Genomic DNA, 27,611 nt, shown 5'->3' with positions numbered 1-27,611 from the left:
ACCTCTAACTTTCTATTTTCAATTCTAAGACCTCAATGAATTACACAAATACAGTTCAGAGTTTCTCGCCACTTTTTGATGATTGTTTTTCCATAATCACATTTAAATCTGTATTTTCTTCATTGTATTAAATACTCAGGTTAATCAATACCTTGAAAACTGATTCCAATGTATTTTATCCCTATTATATACTAAGTCCGAAGCATTTTCTTTACTCTCTGGTAAATCCTCAAGGATTCTATACATTGAAGATAATTTTAAACTATCATATATGTTATAGGTGTTTTCGTATTTTTTTCTGCCCAGGTTTTTACCCTTTTGAAGAATGTTACCAGGCTGTAAATTCTCAACATTAAGTGCAATTAAAAAAAAATAGAACTCACAGTCCCACTTGATTTCAGAACTAGTTTATTCATATGATTCTGTCACTTATTCAGTGTTTGTAAAATGAGTGTTATCTGAGATGTGCTGGGCACTGTTCTAGGCCCTCGTGGTGCAGTAGTGAACAAAACATCCAAAGTTCCTGTCTCTAAGAAGTTTAGATTTTGGTTACTTTCCTAATATTTTGGAGATTCTTTAAAATAAGGCAATATTTCATTTGGAGAGTTATTTTTCAGTGGTTCTTTTATGCTTTGTGTTTTTTGTTTGTTCTGCTTTCACACTTTGAATAAAGTATCATGGAAGTTACATGGATTAATCACTGGAAAACGGAATGAAAATCTTCATCTACTTCATAAGATCTACTGAACTCTTTACATCCATATATAAACCCAATTTTGGACAAAATAGTGATGTATAAAGTTTCATGATGCTTTCAAACTTAATAGTTTCTCAGCAGATAGAAGAAGTGTAGAGAGTTTCTATAACAAATTTTCAAGTTAGTTGAACTATTATAAATGAAAACAGTGCAAATGAACAATTTTCACTGACCAATATAAAGGAAAATGCAACCATTTTGCTTTCTCTCTGGAATAAGCTAAATACATGACAAGCATTTATATCTGTATTGCAACTGATTTCACTTGCGAGCAAAGAGCTTTTGTAACTCACTGGCGGCTTTGGCTTTGGCTGTATTGTGAGGTTTTCCCATTGCTTACAGAAAGCATTTGATCCTCCACCAGCAACCAGTCATTCTCATGTGTGCACATTCACTGCTGACCTTGCTGTGGTTAAACTACATTTATCCTGGCCTCATATTAAATGTTGAAGGATTGTGCCCTTTTTCTTAAAGAACCTAATTACAGATGTAATTAGATTGTTCTAAAGCACATCTTTTTCTCTCAAGTGGTAAGACACATAATAAACTATGCATAAATACTACTAGCAGTGAATTAGGCCAAGACAAAAATCAGGTTTAATGTTATATAACAGTTTTTTTCCATAAATTATGACAAAATATTTTACAATGCCAAAATTAAGAAAGTGCTTTTCCTTTGAACATTATCGTTAACTCCAGACAACTCAATGACACATAAATATTGACTTGAATTTGCTCATGTGGTGCCATCAATGTGCTTTTTAGAAGATTTTTTTCAAGTAAGAGGCCCCTTTTATTACTGACACAGAATATTTGACATCGTAATAAAGTGACTACACTTAAGCATTGCAGGAATGTAGCCAAAACAATATCAATCAATCAATATCATTCAGAAAGCTTTGAGAATTATAAGCTTGTATACAACAATTGAAGCTATTAAAATAGACAAAATGTAGAATGCTATTTTGAGAACGATGTTAAGTTTAAAAACCATGGGCTTATGATGTATTAGTCTGTTTCTTTGGTAGTACCAAGCCAAAGGTAGGATTTTTCCAGGCGGTTCCTGCAAAAATAACTCAGAATCAACAATGAGAGAGGAAGAGTGATTCATGAAAAGATAATTTTAGAGACCAATGTGAAGGTGGATTGGAAGAAGAGGGCAGTAGAGAAGTCAAGGGCTAGAATTGTCAGTGAATTTATAGACCACATATTTTGAGGTACATTGGCTATGAAAGTGAATATTACTTGAAGTTATGGTCATATTGTGTTCTACAAGTGTAAACTGACTAGTGACATACTTCAGGGCGATGACAAGAACCAGGCAGAATTAATTATTCATTTTCTTGTGTTATTATGGTGGTTTGTACTTAATTCTACTGTAAAAGTTGTTACATTGTATAGTAATTTTTTATATGTCTTTTCCTGACTCCAATCAGTGTCCTTTCAAATAGGAAAAATTTCTTAGTCCTATTTCAGGGACATAGAAGGATTTCTGGGATATAATGGATGTCCAATATAAGCTCAAGTTTATTAAATTAAATTAATGAACTACCAACTCTGAAGGTTAACCCTATGGTGTGGGAGCGGGTATGTATGTGTGCACATGTGTGAATGTGTGCCTGTTATAAATGTGCTATTGAATATAGCTAAGTATATTTTATATAAATGTAGACCACGCACTATTCTTTTCACCAATTCAGTCATCATATGCTTTCCATAGCAAGGCGAAAAGCACTTTAAAAGGTTGGGCTTTTAGTGAACATTTCTGACAAACTTACATGCATTGTTCTCTACACAAACTTGAATTACCATTGCACTAAAGCTTTCCTTCCTTTATTATTCTCTTTCATTTTGCAGATGAGCAACTTTTTAACTGCAAATTTTATGTTATCTTCTGAGCTTTTGCACATTCCCATTGAGAGAAAAAAAAATGACTCATTCTTAACTCTCATTCATTCATTGAAACAATAGTGTGTCTTATCGTTTGTTTTTAAATATTTCATTATCAACAGTTTCCTTAAAATATTTCCAGAAAGAACTTGTTACCTATTGTATTTTGATTGCAATTGCAAAAGTGGCAGATTTACTTTAAATATATAGTTATATTACACCTATGGAAAATATTCTAAGGGAGTAAAGTAGAAGGGCAAAATAGGATAACATTTCAATTCTTTACATTTCTGCTTTAACCAGTCATGCTCTGGTGTTTTCAAGGTATAAAAAACTGGAAAATATTTTAAAGTTTTGTTCTGCTACTTATATAAGAATTAGATTTCACTCAGCACACTTAGTAAAAAGTATTTTTAAAACTATCCTTTTCATGTACAAATTAGCAGTCTTATATAACTAAGAAAAAATTATTTTGAGGTATATTCTTGCACAAAGTAAAGAGTAATTTCAGACTTTCATTGTATTTCCAGGTATCAACAATCTGATTAAAAATGAAGATTTCAGTCAATAAACTGTCTGTAGTTCCCTGGTCTACCAAGAGATAAGTACACGATTCCATTGTTTGGAGTATTTGGCTTTATTATTGTACAATAAAAAGCTGATATCTAAGGGATAGATGATGATCATTTATTGGCATCATTTTTTGGCAAGTAATCTGTAAAGATAACTGTATTGGTATATACTTACATTGGCCCTATATTAGAAGACACCTTGAATTGTGCATTTAAGTTAGGTCTTATTTCTGATACTTATCATTGTAACTAATTGTGAATACCTATGTTTTGTTTATGACACTTGTATTGGGAATTTGTGCATAGTTTAATAAATATATTTATTGTCCTTAAGAAAATAGAGGCATACCTAATTTAAATAGGCCACTTTTTTAAATATCAAAAGATCATTAGAAACCAAAAAGTTATCAGAAAAATACTAAAAGGAATTATTGAAAGGTACTAGAAGTACCCAGTAAAGAAGACAACTCAACATGTGTGTTTGTGTGTGTGTTGGGGGACTCTGTAGTTTACTGGGTTGATGATATATGTGCTTGTTTAAAACATTGGAAAATAGGGTGCATTCAGTCATAATCCATGGAATAACGAAAAGTGGATAACCTGGCCCCAGAACTGCAATGTTGCGTTAGTCTGTATAATGTTTATATACCTGGCAAGGAGTTATAACCATTTAATTTCAGTCTGGCTTGTACATTAGATATGGATCATCTTTTGTTTCTCTTTTCTTTTACTAATAGACTTCTTATGCTACTCTTTCCCAGGTGTCCAAATGACATGTTGAAAGATGAAAACTTTGGTTAATCTAATAATTGTGTTAAGGTACTACTGAAGTAAATAACGCGTCTTCCTTTATTTAGATTCCACTCTTCCTTTAACCACCCACCACACTCACAGCACACATACTCTCAGTCATTGCCTATCAATCCCTCAGTATCTCCATCTCTTTCAGTCTGTTTGCCTCTGTCTCTGTGTCTGTCTGTCTGTCTCTCTTTCTCTCTCTCTCTCTCTCACACACACATACGAACTTACTAAGTATCCATTTATCTCTGTACATGATTTAGAGCAATAAAACTGATAGGACCACGAAAATGTGAATGCGTGACTCTGTTAACGCAAAAAGAGCATTCTGCCTACATGCAATATGTCTCACTGTCCACCTCTGACACTCAAGTATCAGTAGGAGGATTTATATGTGTCTAGAGATTGAGCCCTAGGCCTGCACATTGCTATTCTGTTGTTTGTCAGTCTCAACACTGAGGTTACTTTAAGTGTGGTCACAGAGAGTAAACTTGGACAGTGAGTTTCCTAAATACAAAGAAAGAATGGGAAAGTACTGCAATGTTGAAATTTGTGATGACTTATAGTACGGAACTTTTGGATTCTCAGAAGTAATCGAAAGACATTTTCCAAAGAGGCATCATGGGCTCTAGTGAAAGAAAACCCGTGGGTAGCACTTCCATTGCAAGGATGTTTTCTGGAATGCAGGAAATGCTCTGTGTACCAAACAATCTTATTTTTATCATCATAAATTTATAATTTCATTTGGGATAAATCAAGGCAAAACATTTACAACCTTCTCATAGTCCACCTCTCCAATTCTCTTAAGTACAACGGAAACATTTTCCCCATTGACAGCCATCATTTTTTTCCTCAACTAACACACCATGCTAACTTTACAAGGAGGTAAAAGAGAAGAAAATTCTTAGACCCAGGTGTGTTTCCTTTTCAAGAAAGGATGTCCAATACCATAGGACTTCACCTATAAGAGGAATCTAATGAACAAAATAAACTAATGAGCAAAATATAACCCGAGGCATGGAAACATGGAACGGACTGACGGTGACCAGAAGGGAGAGCGGGGGGATAAAGGTGGAAAGAAGGGAAAGGGACTACCAAAGAACACGTTTGAATGACCCATGACCAAGGGCAACAGTATTGGGACTGACTGTGGGAGCAGGGGGTGGGCCGGGTGGAGGAGGGCAAAAGGGGAAAAATTGGGACAACTTTAACAGAATAACAATAAAAAAATTTTTAAAAAGCATGTCCCAACACGAATTTATTATTTACTTTACTTTTTAAAAAAAGCCAAAAAACAATAAATATTCATTAAGTTTGAGATCTCAACAATGTCTGAGGATGATACAACTGGTTTATTTTTAATAAAAAATTAGAAAAAAATAATTTTTGAATATGTATGTTCTGACATAATAAACAATGTTAAATAAACATAATGAAAAGTTTTTAATGAAGGCTTAGATTTAGCTGACCAACATATTTGCTGATCACATGTCTGTGAATGGACCATAATCTAAATAAGCCAGTTTGCCTAGCAGAGAGAGGCAGTAGAATAGCTAAAATGTTATGAATAAACTCTCGCTACTTTATATTGTTTACAATCAAATTTCCCATGTGAAAATAACAATCATTTTAACAGTATGAAATAAGGCAACATTACTTGGGAATCCAAATTCAGTTCTTCTAAAAGCAAGGAAAACATTTATATGTGGTTCCCACATTCCAAAAGCAATATATATGGATTTGATAAACATACCAATTTTAATTTACTTCTCAAATATGATGTTTAAAATTAGGCTTAGCAGTATTGATATAAACTTTTTATGTGATTATTGTTATATTTTATGAAATGCAACCAGTACTAGATAATTAGTTTAAAAATCATTCAACACAAATATTCTTCTAAATATAACACAAATAGACCTCATTCAGCAATGATTTCAGTGCAACTAGATCATTATTTCTGACATTCAACAGTCAACATCTAACATCATTGCGGAAGATGCTTTTCACTGTAGCCAAACACTGGAAAATAACAATTGTGGTATCAGAGCATTCATGAATAACACATCAGGCAAGAATTTACATTTTTCATTAGCAACGCTGACTATTCTCTTCTAGTGTTGTTTATTTGGGTAAATGATGCAAAGGTATGGCTTTTATATGATTTCTGTATAGCTGGAAAGTTGCAGTAATTAACTCCTTTGCCAGTGGATCTGAAAATCTAAGGCCAGACTATCATCTGACAGCACACTTCCCTCTCCAAAACTAATTATTAAAAATGAAATGAACCAAAGAAAAGTTCCTGTCAGTCAATATATTATATAGACATATTCATTAGGACGGCCTGCATATATACCCCATTAAGAAATGTCTGCTCTACTCTAGTAGTTCTCAGCTTGGTTCCTCACCCACACACACCACGTATTTTTTATGGTGTCTGCTAGTTCCATGTGTAATTGGAAAAGTTCATGAATATTTACAAGTACAAATAATCAACAATAACAAAAAAGCCACAATACTTCAATGGTAATGTGAAATTTCATGATACTTCCTAGGGCATTTACTTGTCTGCTTATATATTTTCAGGAATAATGACAGTGGCACTCTGTACTCTATTTTCAGTCAAAATAGATTTCTTACTCCAAAGACCACTCCCGAAATAAAAACAATTACATTATATTTAAACAAGGCCATCATGACCATATTATAGATTTACAGCACTAAAAAAACCCCGTCTTTCCCTAGCACATTGCCCTTAAGTTCTGAACTGCTCCTTGGTGCGATCGCTCCTGTGCCTGGAAGCACTTAATGACTCCCTTCTCCTGCAAGATAGAATTGCATGTCACTAGTCTGTCACATAAGACCTTCCTCCACTTGTCCCCAGGAAACATCAATATTTCTTCATATTCCTAATAATGATAATAATAATAATAATAACAGACCAGACTTTATTCTAATTGTTATGTGTGAGTTCATTTACACTTACTCTAACTAAGAAGGGTTTCTCAACTTCAGCGCTATTGAGTAGGTTAATTCTTCGTTGTGAAGAGATATCCCACACATGGTAGACATTTAGCAGTATCACCCTGATAATGACATTAATAACCTCTCAGTTGCGACAACCAAAGTGTCTTCAAATGTTGCCAAATGTCTTCTGGACAGCAACATTGCTCTCAGTGAGGACCACTAAGCTAAAATGATAAGGGTCATCATCCCCATTTTACAGATAACTTGAAGGACGGAGATGTAAAACATTTATTCACGGTCGCCTGGCAAACAGAATTAGGACCCATGATTCTGTCTTCAGCTTCTATTTTATTAACTACTACTGTACTTTGGCATGTCTAAATATATCCTGAGTGGGTTAAAGTCATAGTGTTTTAGGACTCAGAGGACTACGCTTCTTGAACAAGTTTACTAGAGATAACTTAAATAGATATTCTGACTAGTCCAGAGAACAAGTTAAATGTATAGCTTTCCATGCAAATGGAAGGTTGGATCTCATCAGTTTGTACTAGTAAAACGATTAAATAAATAAATAAATAATATAAAATAAATATATATATATTTTAATTCTAAATTAGATACCAATTAACTGCCTAGTAGTATACAAGATAAAAAATAGCTGCTCAGTGAATATATTTCTTCTGATTTCATTATTATCCCTTTTTCCAGAGTAAAGCTCCTCTCCAGCTCCTTTCATTGCACCTATTCCTTCCAGAATTCCTGAAAACTTATCCCAACTTAGGTGACAACAAGAACAGTGATGAGGCAGCCTGGCTTAGGGGGTTGAGACACCAACTGTGGAGCCAGACTACTGGGTTTACATCTCAACTTCCCTGTTTATTATTTGTATGACATTGTGCAAGTAAATTAAGCTACTTACACTCTCAGTACTTTTACTTTATTATCTGTATATGGAGATGAAAATCATATGTAGATCATATGACTATTGCTGTGGAATAAATAACATACAAGTGTATAAATATGTGGTAAGTTAATTATGTATACAGTTAGTTACCTAAGGATGCTATGTTATCTGTTAAGAATATCCACAGCTAAGATTTGTTCTCCTTATATGCATTAACTGTAAATAAGAATAAGTAGAAGTAAATATGTATATATGTATATATATTATATTGTACATTTATTGTATGTATTAATAGTATATAGTGTATTGTAATGTGTATGTAATGATTTTAAGAACACCATGACCTAAATTTGCATGTCATAATGTTATTATTTTCTCTCCATAAACAGTGTTACTGAATTTCAAAAAATTCTGAGTTGTTTTGTTTTTTCCAGATCCCACTATTCCTCTAAAAAAATCCTCTTGTGGTAGCCTGATTTTGTTTTTCTGATTTAATTTTCAGTTATGCTAAGGCAAGATCAGGTTTTCTTTATCTTTATTTACATTTTTCCTAGAAGAGCAAGTCACAATTTTTTTTAATGTCCATTATATGAATGTTACTGGGAGCCCTGATTGGCTAGTATTGAAGAGCACTTGGAATTGTCAAAATACATATGAGAGGAGTAAATTCTCCATGCGTAAATGCACTATGCATTATACATGTCTTACTTTTCTGAGAATTAATGTGTAAAAGCATCAGTATGATACAAAACATTAGGGATCTTTGAAAACATTTCTGATTCACTAGCATAGAATTCTTTTTTTTAGAGTTGGATTAAATATGTTAGTGGGTCATTCTTACTGGTTGACATCTCTGAAGTTAAGAACATTATCTCTGTGAGTGAGGGATAACTGAGTGCATTACTAAATGAGTAACTTAATGCAATTTGAAGTGAATTTTTAGTGATTTAAATCACAGCAGCTATGTTCAAGAAGTAAATAAGATGCCTAAGATCTTCTCATGTAACAAAAAAAAGATTTATATTATACAGGCTTATGCAAACCAAAGAGGGAAGCCAGGGATTATTAGCATTTGTCTGAACTCAACATTTTAACATTTTGAGAACAGACAAAACAATAGCAAGAAGACAGAAAGCCAGACTAGAAAATTAATTCATTCACAATAATCTTGTGCAAGTAGAAATTACATAGCTAGAGAATCAATAGTTGCATCTTATGCCCACTCATCATAAACTGCAATGGACAGCGAATTAAAGCCAAATAAACTGTTCCAGAACTTTCTTAATAAAATGTAAAATAATTCTCAGTTTTTCTCTTTGGTCTTCAGCAATATTTTCAGTTTTTCCAAAGGTAAACTACTTGATAAATATGGCCATTTTTATACAAATTGAAAATATCCTTTAAAATGATCATCAGTGCTTTATGGGAAACATATTATATCACCATCCATTAAGTTTTCCAATTAAAATGACAACTTTTGATTAGTCTAAATTTTTATTATTAAAACTGGGCAGCAAATTTAATAGTTCATATTGTTATTTCATATTAATTATAGTCACATTTTATACAAGAAAAATAAACTTATGTTAAAGGTATATTTACTGTCTTTTCCTTTTTTCTTTTTAATTAAACATTCTCAACCCAATACATGGATGGCAAAAAACAATTAAATAATTAACTTTTTATTCTTTGGAGATCCCTGTGCATTTTAATTTACATGTTGATTATCTAGACAGAAAAAGTCTCCCAAGTTAAATTTGATTAAACAGGGCAGAAAGTGCCTTGAAACAAATGGGCAGCTGAAACAGAAAATGCACTTTAACTAATTATGTTAATAATCTACCTTGATGAGGCTTGTTTAATACAAAAAGCCCCTGACCTTTTGATTAACTGGAAAGCAGAGTTTTGCTCAATTTTTACAATTTTTAAACCAAACACTTGTATCACATAGCACTTAGGGAAATAATGGAATGAGAAAAAAAAAGAAAAGAAAAAAGCTGTGCATTTGTTAGCCCAGCTGTGAAACAACTGGTGCTTGTTCACTGCAAGACTTCTTATATTAAAGACACCAGTGCTTTTAAATTACGTATTTTGTATCCCAGATTAAGATAGACAAGTGGTGGTGGTGTGTGGGGCAAATCGATGAAAAGTGTTAAATTATGTAAACCTTAATGTTGCGTATAAAGGCTATGGCTTATACACCAGAAACAAAAGAGTATCTGATGAAAAATTGTAATTATAAAATCTAACATGAGTGGAATTATTGTGTTGCAGTTTTCAAAACAGACACTGACAGTTTAGGGCAGAATAAGTCTCACTTGTATGGAAAATACCCTGTCTATCAATGCAATGCACAGTATTCTTGTGTTACCATAATATTGAACTTTCACACATATAAGCATCTAGTACCTTGGAAGAATAATAGTGTAGCATTTCAATAACTATCTAAACCAACACATTTTGACTAAACTAATTTATTTTGTGAATAGATGGTATCTCAAATGTGCATATGCATGTGTATATGTTTTGAATGATAATATATTTAAAGAAAAGGGAGCCTTCAAATAAATACAGGTCATTTAACAAGAATTCAAGCCATGTAATTTCCAATACATGGGGAAGGTTTTCCTTGTCATGAATTATAATATATGTAAGAAATAACTTTGTATAATTTTAAGTAAAGATAATAATCATGGACATCAATAAGCTGATGTTCTATAAAATGAATTCTAAAATGACTACTGTTCCAAAACCTCAATGTTCAAGAGTAATAGTAAATAGATTTATTTATACTGTAAAATAATATCAAATTGCCATTAAGAAGGAAACCATCACTAAAGAAGGAAAATATTTTGAGGTAATATTTGATTTCATTTTGACATGTAAAATTTCTATACAAGGTCAATCACCACTTTGAAAAAACAAAATATATTTATATATTTAACTACTAGAAAACAAACTCAAAAGTTAGCAATAGTAACCTTTGACTTATGGGATTACAAAGTGATCTTTTATACCTTTTTCTGTGACTTTGTCTATATTTTGTGAAATTTCTACAGTGTGACTTTATTTAAATATATATTTAAAATTAATATAACTCATTGGTCAAATAATCATCAAATATAGAGTAATTTTTTTAATCTTCATGTTTAGTTATAAAATTTAGTTTTATAAGTGTAATAATCTACTCACTCATTTTTATATCTATCAATATGGAACAATAATCAGTAAGAACTTTGTAAACTAAATATTTCAATGCCTGTTTATTTCTTACAGTTCTTCACACTACACTTCCAATTCAAAATATCTGTCACTTACATTCTTACATATGCATAATAAGTAGTAGGGACAGAAATTTTTTGGAATTTTTGCCTAAAGAGTGTACTTCTAAAACAGATCATATGTGCATCCATTTTAATAACTGAAGTTTACAATAATCTATGCTGCTTGTGAAGGTCCTTTCAAAAGTTGTTTACATTAAACACTATATTGTTTCTACTATGTAAATATTGTTTCTGCATTTTCAATTATATGTTTGTACATATTTATTATATTCTAATTTTGTAGTTCCTGAGCTACTCAAAAATAATGACCCCAAAGTGTAAGTGAAGTATATTTTTCTTTATTATATAAATTACTTATTTTTATCAAATAGTTATTGAGCAGCTACTATGTGACAAATGTTGCATTCATTCCCTAATATTTTGAAATCACATCATAGTACAATTTCATTTCATGTTCAGACTATACAAATTCTTTTATTTCTATTTTTCCTCAAATTTTGCTTGACTTTAATTTTTTTCATTGCTGGAAAAAAATTATGAATGCTTGCTTCCCTATTTCCATAATATTTCATGATTTATTCTCACAATACCTTGATCAGATAAAAATTTGATAATACCAGATCAATAACTGTTTCATTTTTTATTTAATACCTACTGCTCACCTAACACAGATTCTGCTGTGTTTTAGATTCTGGACAAATATTCTTATAATAGATAAATTGGAATAAATAATCATAAGGTTACCATTTTTGTTTTTCCATCTCCCAAAAATTGAGTGTGTAGACACTTGATATCTCATAAACTTTCAGGTTTTATAATCCAAGAATAATTGTTTCTAGCTAAACACCAATTAAATATGTTCTAGAAAGAGACTAGAGTACATACTCATTTATTATTTTATTTATCATATTTTGATTCATTGTGAAAATAAATCCTTGCACTAATCCTTTGAATGATTTTAGTCTAAGTAGACAAATTAAGATCCAGATATTTAAAAAAAAGAAAATAGGAAAAATACAAAGACACTGGAAAATATCATTCCATTTGAGAATTCGAATTATTTGACTTGGTTCCATGTTTTACCTGAAAGAATAGATGGGGTACCTATTAAGTGGCTTCTTTCCATTGCAAGATTTGTGTTCCATGACAATGCTATCATGTTCTCTCAGAGAATTAAATGCTTACACAGCGGAGCTCCAAAAATCTTCTTGATATGAGAGAAACAAAGTTGTTAAAACACAGAACATGGAGATATATTTTATCAGAACATTTTTACTAAGATTTATAAGTGGCCAGAATGTAAAGATAGTCAGATATAAAGATATAAATAATTAACCAGAAATAATAATATAAATAATTAACCAGAAATATAGCATTTCAATTTATTTATCTACAAGCCACTCCTATTTATAAGTGGTTAAAATCCACCATACCACATTTGCATTATATTCTGTACTTTTCTCATTAATACATGAGTGGTATTTTCTGCCTTCAAACTTCTACCCTTTTATTCCACAACAATCTTTTGGCTCCTTAGTGCTCCTTGAATATACATCTCAAGAATGGAAAACCCCTTAACTCTCTCCATCTCTTTTCAAGTCAAATCGAGAACCTTAAAGACACACTCTAGTCCCATTTCAACGTGAGATTAAATATTGGGATATGAGATAGTAACAACAATAGTCTCTCATAGTTAAATTACTGCTAAAGGCTTAAAAATAGTCTAGAAAATACATTGGATTTGCAATGACAGAGGTTTCACTGAAAAGGAAGTGAGCGTGTGTGCTTGAGTATGGTTTCGGGCTCCTTGTTATGTTACTCATTTGACCTAAGAGCCCATAACAATTATGTTCAGTGTACATGTTTTTGACCTCTCAGACACCTTGAAATTTTCCAGTTTTTAGGTCTTTCGTTCCTTGATTTTGTTGTCTTACAGATTTAGCTAAGAATTTATACATTTTAGTACCCATACCAACTTTTCTACCTGTTCACCGCAGCAACAGTAACACTAAACAGAAGAGAAATTTAAGAGTCCTTGGAATGTGAGGCCCTAAATGATTTTTTTTTCTTTTACTATTATACTTACTGCAAGCCACTCTTTTCTCTCTTTCCCCAGCCAAGGTGAAATCTAAGCCACCTTGTTTCTGTTCAATGGTTTACTTTTACTTGTGTCAGTAATAACAACTTACTTTTAGGGTGGACTTTGCTAGAAAGATCAGGTAGTGCTGTATCAAAGGAAGAAGAAAAAAGTGTTTCATGAAGATACTAGCAGCAAACCCTGTGTCTCTGAGAAATGGTGAAGATGTTAAATGGAGGATAGCTGTTTGTTATCTTACCTTCGCCATTAAAAGGATTAGATACTTTTCCCAAGGTCACAAAGCCAATAATCATTAAAATCTGGATTTAAGTCCAAGGCTATCTTACTTCAAACTCTGTTCATTTTCCCATATTTTGTGACATTCCACTAAACTAAGGAACACCTTAGTTTCCTTCTTTAGACAGGCTAAAGAAGGAGCACATCTTTCATCGTACCACTTTTAAAAGTGTTCTATTGACAACTTTTTTTGGACATTTAACAGTCATTTATTATCCATTAATTTTAATAAATTGCGATGCTCAGCGTCGAAGTACCCTTTAACTTGTGGGAGAACTGTATTTCTCTGTGGCTCATTCCTAGCCAACACTGAATGTCACTTAAATAACCATGTGCATGTTACACATTCTCTGTGCTCCACTCCCTTATCTATTCAGGTGTGCAAAATATCGTAACTTGACATTATTGTATGTAACTTGTTATTTTTCCTTTCTCAAGTGTTAAAAGAAATAGCAATTTCCATGCAATATAAAGGAATAAAAATTTATGTAACATTCTGAATATCACATATAAATTCCTGATTCTCAGCATCATTCAACTTTAGGGACAAGCATTGTACTCAAGATAGCAATCTGAGTGAAGGAAAAGATATGAGAATCAGAAAAAATGCCACCGATGACTAAAAGGAAATTCATTTGCCTTCGAGAGAAAGGAAAACCACCGAGTCAAAAAAGAACCTGCATATCACTCATAGGAAATTTTATTTGAGTAATATATGTGCAAAGCTGTTTACAAAGATAAAATTAAAGAGGTATTTGGGAACTGAAGGCTCCATTTTATGCCAGGTAGCTAGAGACTACCTCATTGGCTTGTTGTAAAATTAAATGAGAATGCATAGAAAGCACTTATACTGCCTGGCTCATATTAAGCAGTCAATAAATGCTACTTCTCATAATTTTTTATTGTGATCATTATTCTGGATGCCCAGGATTAATGATTTGAAAGTATATTCATTAATGAGTTAATGAAACAAATGCAGCAACTTTTATATCCTCAAACTTTTTATTGAATCTGCATGGTCATAATTTAAGACAATTCAGTTCAGAATGTTCATGGAGAACTAGGTATATTTGGTTTGTCTGTCACACACTGAGATATTTAGCTGGATAATTGACAAACTTTTTATACCAACTACCAGCCTAAAATTGATTTGAAACAGAGGAATCTGTATATTTCTTTTCTGTGATACTATTAATTGGTTTATATATATCTATATATATATTAAACCATATATACATATGGTTTCCCAAAAAATAAAATTAGAGATCTCATAATGTTTTGTATTACCTAGAAAGGAAATAGAAATAGTGTAAATATAGTCATGCATTTTAATTGTTAGTTCTATACAATGTATATAATAGTAAGAGTATATTGATTTCATCTCTAGATGAAGGTCAGAGGCTTCTAACTGTATATATCCTGAAAATCTGAAATCTAAGGACATGGCAAAGGAGGTGTCACTTTTCTGTGATGTCTTTTGAATGTGTTGCTGATGAGAACTGTGTGGCAGCGTGGTCATTTCGAGCACATAGTTGTTTTTCTCAGCTGAAATTCTGCAATTGCCATTAAAGCTTATAAATTAGTCTCTCATGAAATTAACTTGGTTATATCACTGCCCCAGGCCCTACTTATTCCTGGTGAATTAGAAAATTTCTCTCTCCTGTAGCTGGGAAGCTGAGATATAGATTCAGAGTCTACTGCCTCTTTACAGTCCAACCCTCCTGCACACTTGAAAACTGGTGAGAGAATAAGCCTCTTACTGCTGCCAACTTGTGCCTCCCTCCCTGAGAGCTGTAGGCCTGCCAATCACAATGAAGTTAGAGCTGAGTGGGAGCATCCTAGGTCAGCGCGGGATTGGAATGTTTTCTTTTTGCAGTTATTATGGAGGAAACATGTTGGGCAATTGACCAGCTCCCTGCAGAAAAGACCGCTCTCACCCTATGGAGAAAACCGAGGAGACATAACAGGCTTTAGCCAAATAAATTGCCTGCAAAGTGGCTCCAGTCATCAGTGGCTGGAGTGTAACATTCCTAGGGACTAGAAGAGGGGCTTTTGCCCTAGTAAGCTACTTAAATGCTACAAGAATAGAAACCTGTTTGGGTTTTTTTTTTCCCCTAAGTCCACATAGTTATTAATGCCTTTTACACATTACTCATTCTTCTTTGTTCTCCCTATATATTTAGAGGTATTCCTTTTGAAAATGCAAACTTGCCTGCAGTGTACTATGGGTAAAACAGAAAAAGAATATTTTTTTCACAAATGGATTGCTATTCTGGAATTTTTAAAGGTGATTCATGTAACCCAGGGCCATGAGAGGATGGTGGTTGTTTCATGTAAAGGAAACTCAAGAAGGTATCACTTAAGGGGACAGAGTTAGGAGTTAATGGCTCTGCAATTACTTTACCCTCCCCACCAATAAATAATTTAGAGGAACTAAAATTTTGGTTTATCAGAGGAAGCTTCCGTGACTTTAGATAGCCTGCTTCTTTACTAGAGTTTAACTACAACTGTTTGTATGTTGTGTATGTGCAACATATGTGCCTGTATCCATGTTTATGTCAAAAGTTTTTAGAAATAATGACTGTACCCCAAATACATGACAGCTTAGGAACTAAAATACTGAATTTAAATGTTAGTTCTACTTCTCAGGGGGACAGTTTTCAGCACTAAAATGCGAATAATAACAGGATAAAGCTATTACCTCTATAGGATAGAAATTTGATTTGTTAAGTTTAAGCAAACTTGTTTATTAATATAAACCTGAAAATAGTAAGATAGTATATATATCCATGTCCTAAAGCTAAAAATAAATTTTAAGTAACTATAGGATTGTCAGTTTCAGCAATTTCAGAAAAGGAAATACAAAACAATCCTCTAATTTATATCAACTATAAAGTCGAGAGAGAGAGAGAGAGAGATTTAAGGTATAAGAAAATTAACAATGAAGAACTATGGGGCCAAGAACTGAGAGGAAACATTGAAATCATGAGCTTCATGATTTTCAGCCAGGTAGGTACCTGAAATATCAGGGGAACCACTTTATAAAGTATGTCATTGTCTAACCACTGTGGTTTGTACCTGAAACTAATACAGAATAATACTTTAAAAATCATGAGCTTTACATGGGAGGCTATTAATATTTTTCCCCTAAGGGCCTCTGAGAATCTAGAACAGGAGAGAAGGTAAGCAGAGTTGTTATTCTTACAGGGTTAGGAAAATAACACATTAAGTCTAAAATCTGTCAAGGAGGTGAGAGAGCTGAAAACAACCTCACCCCCCAAGTTTGGAACAGGATTCTAAGCAGGATAATCATAATAATAAATGTGAACAAGGAATCAGCTCTCCTGGAGAAAAAAGTCTGTCTTCAAAATATCAATAGTTAAAATTAAATTAAATTTTCCAGGAACTTCTGGAAGATCAAATTATAAATCCTTTCTGAAAAATATAACATGATCCTAGCCATCACATTTTTTTTTTACATTTTTCTTCAAGTGTAATTTCTGGCCTGCAATAAAAGAAAAGAACCAGGCATGCAATAAGGCAAGACTCTGTTATTGGAAACTCAGATAAGGCAATTAGAACAGATCCACAGGGGTGTCAGGAACTGAAGTTATCAGGAACTGACTTTTAATTAACCATGCTTAATATCTTCAAGGAAAAAAATACATTAGAAAATTTCAACAGAAAAATGGAACATCAAAGGGGTGTAAATCTAGCTACTTGATGATTTGATTTCAAAACATATACATCTGAAGAGACAATTTTTAACTGAAACATAAGTCAGAAAAAAAATCTATAATGTAGCATGGAATGAAAAGAAAAACACACGGAAAACAAGAGAGAATAAAAAATTGAATGGAGTGGTAAATTCTAGCCTATTTATAATTGCAATCTTAGAATGAGAAGAGAGAAAACAGGGCATGAACAATATTTGAAGGATAGTATATATTCCAAAATTGTCAAAGATACCAAACCACATATTAAGGAAATAATTTTTTTCAAAAGGCACAGCTAGGCACAAAAAACTATATTTTTTAAAAAACAAAGAAAAAATCTTTAAAAACAGCCCAATTTAAAGTGATATATTATTTTCAAAGAAACAATAACTAAAGCAACTATATCCTCAGAATAAATAATGAAAACTAAGAATTTTTACCTTCTGAAAGACATATGAAAAGATGCTCAGTGTCACTAATCATCAGAGAGATGCAAACTGAAACCACAACGATATATCATTTCACCAATGTCAGAATGGCTATCATGAATAAATCAACAAAGAACAAGTGCTGGTGAGGATGTGGAGAAAAGGGGAACTTTATGCATTATTGATGGGAATGCAGACTGGAATAAAACTGTATGGAGTTTCCTCAAAAAAATTAAAAATGAGACCGCTTTTTGATCCAGCAGTCCTTACTGGGAATATAACCTAAGAATCCCAAGACACCAATTAAAAAATATAAGCAACCCTATGTTCAGAGCAGTGGTATTTACAATAGCCAAGATCTGGAAACAGCCCAAACACCCATCAGTAGATAAGCGGATAAAAAGCTGTGGTATATTTACACAACAGAATACCACACAGCCATAGAAAGGATGTCTTCCTTTCTATGGGCCTGGAGGTGTTTAAGCTAAGTGAAATAAGCAATTCAGAAAAAGAGAATTACCATACAATCTCACTTATATGTGGAATCTAATTAACAAAATAAACTGCTAAACAAAATAGAAACAGAGGCATGAACACATGGAATAGACTGACAGCTGGCAGGGGGGGATGAGGAAGGGGACTGGATGAAGAAAGTGAAGGAATTAGCCAAACAACACACATGCGTAGCCCATAGACACAGACAGCAGTGGGAGATGGCCAGAGAGAAGCAGGGGCAGGAGCCGGGGGGAGGTTGGCAAGGGGGGCGGAATTGGGGATAACTAAAATAGTATTAACAATAAAAAAATTTCAGTGGCATTGGCACAAAGATAGATATGCAGGTCAAGTTAAACAGAATAGAGATAAACAGTGCATGTATAAATGAATTTAATTGATAACAAAGGTGGCACTGCAGAGCAAAGTCTGTCTTTTCAATAAAGAGTGCTTGGTCAATTGAGTACCTGTGTTAAAAATAAACTGTGGGTTTGTAAAATGATAATTCATAGAGTGTGCACTTATACTTCAGTGTAAAATTTTTATTGGTAAACAAATACGGTTGTGAGTCTTTCTAAGGGAACTAGAACCATGCTATACAATTAGTTCTTTAAGCCAGATTTTTCATCTTAGCAAAGCAGTTCATTTAGCGTATTCAATTATTAGTTAAACAAATTGAAAAAGTAAACTAAACTATTTTAACAGTAAAATAAAATGTTTTAAGATAAATAAAACTTTCAAAATTCTGATATCAACAGCTGAGGCAGTTTAATAAATGCTCTTCAAAGAAACTTTGTATTTTGTTAAAAATACAATGATAAAAGAACATATAAATAAGCAAAACAGATTCCGTTAACAATCTGTCTTTATCTAAAAAATATAGTGCTAAAACATAAAAGAAGAAAAGGAATTGGTAAGTAGCAAATACTTAAAAGAGTGTCTGTTAGCCTCAGCAGGAGTTCTTTCAATAGAACCCATCTGAAAGATAGCAAAATAGAAGTGGTTTCCTTCAATTCAATTCAATTTAATTCAATTGAAAAGACATATTTTGAGTGACTACATGTAAAGTTCTGTGTTAGACGATATTTTTCCTAATGGAGACTTACAAGAATTTTATTTTAGAATCTTTTTTCCAATTTTTTTTCAGGCCAATATTCTATTTTCTTACAAGCCATAGCAAAATTCTTATTTTTCTGGTTGCATTAAATGATTACATGTATTTAGAAGAGATAACTTGGCAAGACACAAAATAATCAGAGAAGTTGAAAAGACTGTATTGGCAATTACTCAAAGATACGTGCAGTGTTTTATTTCTTAATAGGTTTCAAACTGTGTATTTGTGTTATTTTTAGACACATGTATCTGTTACATTTTAGGAAACCAGCCAGGTCAAAATTCTTCTCATATTCATCTTAATACCAATAGACAGTTTGAACAGATCGCTGGGAGTGGGCTGAGGGTAGGAAATAGGAGGGTCCACCAGGGAAGATAGAGCTAGACCATGGGGACAGAAACTGGAAGCTACTGAGACACGCTACTCAGGGCACTGAAGGCCTGGTGTGCAGCCAGAAAATACATTCACAAACCCCTCAGGGACACAGCAAGGACATCAAGTTTTGCAGCACTTCTGTGTTGAACTGAACACATGCTTCCCTGTTCTGGGCAAGATGGTAGCAGAAGGAAGTTCTTATGCTAAGAACGTGTAAGGTTAGCAAAATAATTGGATAGGAGGAAAAAAGCCTTCTTATCCCCTTTCTGTACCAGATGGTGTGGGACTAGGGGAAGGCAGGCACATGCACCATGGCAGTTAAAATGGCAGTAGCAGAGGGACTGGACCCAAGAAGCCTGTCAGTCTAACCAGGGCAAAGACAGGATTGATTGGGAGATGGACCCACACAAGGTGCACAAAAGTTTAGGAAGTTAATTGATAATTCTGATAAATCACCTGGTCCATCCCATACCTGAAATTAAAATAAACCAAGAGAAGAAAGAAAACTCTGATTCATTGTTAGCTGCTCAGGAACTGCACTCAGCCTGTGCACTGGCCTGTCCTCTCCATGGGCCAAAACCTTGCAGTTGCACGGTCCATGGATCCAGGAGGGAGTCTAGAATTCTCTCTTGTTCACCTGATGGAGCATTTGCCAATGCCTTTAAGTGCTCTCTGGGCTGGGACCGCAGGACCTTGTGGACCTGTAACCTGCATGGCCAGTGGCAGTGCCAGCTCTGGGTGCACCCTCGGGGACCGATCCTGAAGCCAGACAGCAGCCAGGAGCCAGCTACGCTACCCGGATGACTGCTAAGCAATGGTCCAAAGAATGGACAAATACTGGATGACATAATTTACGCACAAATTTTTTTGTGTAAAGCCAAACTCACAAACACAGAAAGAAGAATGGCGGTTACCAGGGGATGGCGGGCAGGATCAGGGGAGATGGAGATCAAAGGGTACACTTAGAAGTGGGTAAGTTCTGGGAATCTAATGTGAAACATAATAAAATAGTTGCCAACACTGTATTGTATAACTGGAATGTGCTAAGAGTGAAGAAATGAAAATTCTCACTAAAAAAAGAGGCAGAGAAGTGTGTGAGGTGACGGGTGTGTTAATTCACTAGAGAAATCCCTTCACAAGGTATCAAAGTACCAAATCACATCAATGTACACTCTAAATACTTTATAATTTTATCTGTCAGTCATACCTCAATAAAGCTGATATTTTAAAAAACACAATGTAACTTAATTATTTGCACATTTAAATAATCATTGCTATTTTCAAAAGAGGCTATATGAAGGACAAGTTAATTATCCACCCTTTGCTAATTTCTGCAAATTTTAGGGCTTTTTAAAAATTTTTTCATGGAGAGTTGATTTTTTTAATGCTTATATACCTACCTTTATTAATAAAAATGAAAATTTATATTATGCAGTTGCTTATTGAAACTTCAATCTATGTTCAGTACTCATTTATCAACAGAGAGAGTTTATGTAAAGTCCACATCAGAAACATGGAATAAGATTAGCATTAGATTTCTCTGTCACCTCTTCCCAAAAAGGTAAGCTTTGTAAAAAATCATCTAATTCCATAGTATTAAAAATTTTTCTACATTCAGTTCAGGATATCAGGAATGTGTCTTATTTTTGAGTCTCTGGGCCCTGTCCCTGATTCAAATGGAACCATGTTCTAAGTAAACTTCAACAGGTTTTGAGATATGGTTCTAAACTGGTCCTCAATACCTAAGATAAGTTCAAATCATCTTCTTTCCCATTCCTCTTGCTCATTTTTTTCTTTCCCTCTAAACATTTATGTCATTTGCTACTCATCTGTTTTCCTTATAATCTCCTATCTTGTAATCATGTCAATTTCTGTTTCTCCTTTATTCATTCTGTACAAACTCAAGAGCCATTTTTCATTAATGCACTTTTATTGTTAGCTTAACTTTATCTATAGTAGTGTGAACACTGGTAGCATGGTATTAAAAACTCACAAGTAGAGCCATACTTTTTAAATACTCAGGAAACTGCACCTTCTAATTGAAAGACAAAACCAATTGTGTGTGTGTGTGTGTATGTGTGTGTGTAGAAAGAGGGAGAGAGAGATTTGATTTTAAGAATTGTCTCAGGTGTTTGCGAAGGCAAGTTCAAAATCTTCAAGATAGGCCTGCAGGCTGGAGGTGGAGGGAAGAGCCGCTGTTCAAGTCCAAAGGCAGAGTGCTGGCAGGATTTTTTCAGAAGGGGATGTCAGTCTCTGCCCAGTTAAGGCTTCCAGTAAGTTCCGTCGATGTTATGGAGGGCCATCTACTTTACTCAAAGTTCACCTAGTTAAATGTTAATCTCAGCCAAAAATACCTACACAGAAATATTTAGAATAATGTTTGACCAAATATCTGGATACAGTGCCCCAGTCAAATTGACACATAAAATTAACCGCGACAGGCATATTCCATCTATAGGCAAAATGGTGTACTACTGTGCAGGGACTATTTCTCCCTCCCATAAATGTTGTTACTGATCATGGAGATAAACTTGTCAAATAACTGTGATAAATAAGAGCTTCTTACCTCAGTGACAGAAGCAAAATCTTACTTATTTTGCACATATATCTTTACAAAGTCAAAAATAATATAAAATTGAAATAGTTGAGGAACATTGCTGAGTGATATATCCCAATTTTCAATTTAAGGTATTATCTGTGCAATTCTAAAATAAATGTCATGTAAAACTGGGCTGACTCAACTATTCACTTCTCTTCTAGTTGAATTGGAATCACCTAGAAAACCACCTCAGGTTCTATATACACATTGGTTCTGAAGGGACGATGGGTTGCTGTTATTGGAGTGTCTCGTATGTTCTGTTGGAACACACAATACTCAGTGCACATTAACTGTGACATCTGACTTCAAGTGCAAGATGCGAATAGGAATGCCTATTCATTAACAGCCTGAAAATGCCTGAAGTTTCTTTGACAGTCAGATCCAGAGATTTTGTGAGTGACAGGAGTTTTGCACACATGCTTTACAACTATGACAAAGAAAGACAGTCCTCAAAAAAAAAAAAAAAAATCGAATCCTCTCTAGCAGAGCCAAGCACGGACAGCAATAGTTTCAAAATACTAATTATAACTAATAGGTAGCTGGGATTTGCCGAAGGCACTGGTCTGACTCATTTATCAGCCCTCTACTCTATGCTGCTGAATGTCAACCTCTCAATTGGCTAAACTTTGCATTTCCCAGGAAGGTTTACAAGGCTTTTAGCTCATGTGAGAGCACACTGATGATTTTTGTAAGATAATGTCACTGATAAAATAACCCTCTTGCTTATGCTGAGCACCTCAGCAGACGGTTTTGCAGAACAAAAGTGGACTTTTGCTGTGCTTTGCCCATTGCATTGTGAACCATGCAATCTACACCGCTTCCGGGAATGCTTTGCTAATGGTTCCCTTGATTCCATTGGATGGCCCAATTACACATTGTGAATTTCTGCCCTCAGATAGGAATTGTTTCATATTTCTACATTATTACTTGCTTGGAGAATGCTTTAGAAAGAGTTTCTTTTCCCTAAGAAGAAGGACTTCTACAAATTCCTTAGCATGCTTACAAATCATGTTATGAACACTCTGGGCTCCAAGTACTCTAGAGGTAGGAGTTAGAAGTTTATATTTTAACAGTCATGTAGAATGATTTGGTTTTGTTTTGGTTTGGGTTTCATATATTATGATTGATGTAGTTGTATTTTTAATATCCCAGAGGGTCCATTTTCTTTGCAGTTTTTTGATTTCTTAAAAAATGAGGCTAAATTTCTTGTGCTCCAATTTAAATCTGGTCCATATCTCTTTAGTGAAAAAAGGAAACACAATTTAACATTCTCAAAACAAATACTGCTTCAAAGAGTTGTATATTATTACTAAATCATTCCCTAAAGATTAACATTGGTAGGCTAGAAATTTCCTTAAGCTGTTTCCTATAAGGCCAATTTGTTTAAACTATTAGCTTTCAAAACATGTTAAATATACCCAAAGTGACCAAACAAGATTATCTGCACAACTTCAACCAACGCTTTAAACTTTTACATGTGTATAGGGCTATACCATTAGAGTATAATTTTATTTCAACAAAGAATTTACAGGGGAAAAATAAAGGAAGAAAGAAAAATTTGCCCCATAAATTGTCTCAATTCCTATGTCCTTAGTCATTTGTTCATCTACTCATTCAGAGAAAGTTAGAACATCTTTAAAGTTCAGAGAAGAGTTTGAAGCTATAGGAGATTCTGTAGGTGACCAAAACTAAGACCCAGAAGACACATGGAAAGTTTTGAGAATCAGGGAGGGTTATGAGGTAGGATAATATTAAGACAATTAATAAGTTGTATATAAGCGTTCATGTTATTAGAGATGATCTCAGATTTGGGGCTTCTAGAGGTTACTGAAATTCATTGGGATAAACTACGTGTTTATATTAATTCTGGAGGATTCAAAGGCAGAGGTTGTGAGAGACTGTGAAAGGCTGTGAGTCTAAGGGAGTAGGTTTGTCAACCTTCGTGCAAATATAAAAATCCCATGACTCTTTCTTCTTTCCTGAGAAAGATAAGTCTGATTCATAGTACTCAGAACTTTAACACTTTCCACTTCCTGCCTTCTGCTTAGAAGGCATGGACGATAGTGGAGAGCTGTACTCACACAGACCAAAATGACTGTGGAGATGTCATGTTTTCACTCTCAGAGCTCGTGGAGGTCTGCAGCAACCTCTGCCTTCCGGAGCTGTCTTTTCTGCTAAGGAAACTAGGAAGCAAGGAGGAAATTGATCTTATGCAGAAAACGGAGTGTTCTAGGGCTATATACCTACACACTAAGCAACCTCTAACATATATATCACGCACTTCTGTCAATCATACATTCAAATGTCCTCTCCCCATATTTATTTATTCCCTACTTAGTTTGTCAACATGAAGCAGAATTTTCTTAAAACTTCTTAATTCTAATATATTTCATTTTACACCTATCACACAAATGTTTATAATTAATACCTTCATTTTAAAAGCACATATGTACACACATACTCATATATCAAAATAAAACAACTCTCTTTTGCTCTGCTAAATTTTATTATTTTGACTCTATCTTAAGAATTGTACTTCTGCAAAACATTTTTTTACTAGGAACCTTTTCCAACTATTTTGATTGTATTGTCAAAACTTCATTTGCAGTAGTAAATGTCTTTCAGAGTAAACATTAAAAATACAAGACTGTAAATATCACTAAAACAACTGTTAACCAAAATGAGGAGGAAATGCTCTAATAATATGAAACTAATTTAGGCAAGCCAGAAGAAAAATCTGGAAGAGTACAGTAGTTCTCCTTTATCCTTGCGGTTATGTTCCAAGACCCCAAGAAGATGCCTGAAACTGTGGATAGCTCCACGCCCTATACATACAATGTTTTCTCCTATACATGCATAACAGTGACAAAGTTTAATTCATTAATGAGGCACAGTAAGAGATTAACAGCAACAACTAATAAATAAATAGAACAGTATACTCAAGCAAAAGTTATATGAATGTGGTCTCTCTCTCTCTCTTTCTCTCTCTCTGATATCCGTCTAATAATGGAGATGTTTACCGAGTGACTAATGGGCGGGTAACGTCTGCAGTGTGGATTCATCGGATAAAGGCATGATTCCTGTTCTGGGCAGGACGGAGAGGGATGGTGTGAACGTTCATCAGGCTATTCAAAACAGCACACAATTTCAAACTTATGAATTGCTTATTTCTGGAATTTTCCATTTAACATTTCTGAACAGCAGTTGACCACAGGTAATTGAAACCATAGGAAGTAAAACAATGAATAAAGGATAATTACTGTACAGAAAAGATTTAGTAATGCTCCACAGAATATAAGTTACCCATATTACTGTTGTAATAATTGCATTTGATTTTATATTGTTACTAGACTCCAAAACCCTATCATGGTCTATACGAACCATACTTAGGTATGCTGTAGATCCAATAGACTTAGAGTCCCAGTTAGCCTGACATTTGAGTATGTAAACTAACTTTAGCTGAGCCAGTGTGTGAACAGTTGCCAATAAAAGTACACAATCAATCATTTATGAGTATATTATCAAGAGCTGTGTCTCTTTTACTGTTCAGTTAAGTTCATTTATCAGGAAATGCATTACACACATAGTTTCAAAAGGATTTATGGTTGGGTCAGATAAGATACTCAGTATGTGAGTTATTGTATATGTCATTTTTGACTATTTTCCCAAATGTCATGTGTTTTCCAACACATGAGCCCAGGTAAATAAAAGTTAAATGAACAAGATCTAAAAATGAATATATTAATAGAAAGTAACTTAAATCTTTTTTTACTTCATTCTTTTTAATAAAAAAAAAAGATGGGAATGTAAGTGATTAACATCAGCTCAGCATATCAACATATATGGGGTCCAGCACATATAAGGCCCCATTTTTATTGCATAATCTTTTAGTATAGGATCATAAGCATGTAATTCTGTAACATAACAATATCACACTCAAGCATATCAAATGACATTTTAGGTGAAATCTTCACATTAAAACTATAAATTATTACACCCATATTATTGCCTTACCAACTACACTCAAGCAGGCATTACTTCTGCTAGAACCTGTATATCAATAAATTTACTTAAAGGTGAGACAATCCAATACTCACCACAAGGTGTCTTATTAACAATGCCATCATTCAATGTTGGGCCCTAACTTAGGCATGGATCCATATTTCTGAGGCTCAAATAGTCATCTTGTTGAATTCACCAATTTAATAAGGTTTTCATGTATGAACACCATACAATTAAATAACTAAGTAAGGTCACATAACAAAAATTTTTTAAATGTACATATAGAATTAGACTTTTTTTTCAAAAACTATATTTATATGAGGTATTGGATATGAAATCAACAAATACCTGACTCAATTTAATTTTCCTTAGTGATATAACATATACTCACTCTTTGAAAGAATAAGAACTGGTTTACCATCATAGAGATAGCAGCTGTATATCAAAATTTGCAGATAACTTTTAGTTTGGGTTAAAATCATTGGTGTGGTCTTTTAATGGGAGAAGTTCCTGATTTAATGTCTCTTCCTTAAAAGCTCCATCTTTTTTCTTCCTCATGGGAAAGTGCTGCTTAATATTTCCTTCCCATGTCCATTTCCCAGTCCTGGCTACCTGCAGTCCAGCTTCTTTGATTATTCACTCTTCTTGCATACTTCCACTACCTGTTTCCTTTGAAACTGTGTTTTTTCCACAATTGGTTTCTCACTCACTAAACATCTGGGGACTCCTTCAGCATTGTCTCTGCCTCGAATGATGATAGAGTTCAGGCTTTCATAGAATTTCTGAGGCTTTGAATAGATCCCTAAATTTGTTATCCCTAACTTCAATCTTAACCTACACTCAACAACTCTCCATACAGACATTTCTAAAAGTCAAACTCGTTAATTGCTCCTAAAAACCTTTAGTGATTCCTATTTTTTACAGCATATTTTGCAAATTTGCTCATGGCACACAAATTCTCCCACCAATATCTTACACCTACACAGTTGGGCATATGCTCTAGGCAGGTTCCTCTTGGCAATTTATTATTTATTATGGATCACAGAAGCCTTTGGGACTAGTTCAATCCAAAACAATCATCATAGTTTTGTTCCCTTAAGAAAATAGATAGAATTTTAATTTTAAAAAAAAGCAATTTAAAATTTTATTGGTAGGACTAGTTTTAAAATTTTAACTTATGTTCACCGCATACTGCATATTTAAGAATCCTGAATTTTGTTCTGGCTGATGTGGTTCAGTGGATTGAGTGCTGGCCTGTGGACCAAAAGGTCACCGGTTCAATTCCTATTCAAAGTATACATCTGGGTTGTGGGCCAGGAACCCAGTGGAAGGTGTACAA

This window comes from Pteronotus mesoamericanus, unplaced genomic scaffold, assembly GCF_021234165.1.
Source record: "Pteronotus mesoamericanus isolate MK-2021 breed Mesoamerican mustached bat unplaced genomic scaffold, CSHL_Meso_final contig_68, whole genome shotgun sequence".
Taxonomy (NCBI): Eukaryota; Metazoa; Chordata; class Mammalia; order Chiroptera; family Mormoopidae; genus Pteronotus; species Pteronotus mesoamericanus.
The sequence above is the reverse complement of the archived record's forward strand: the minus strand, read 5'-3'. Positions refer to the sequence as shown.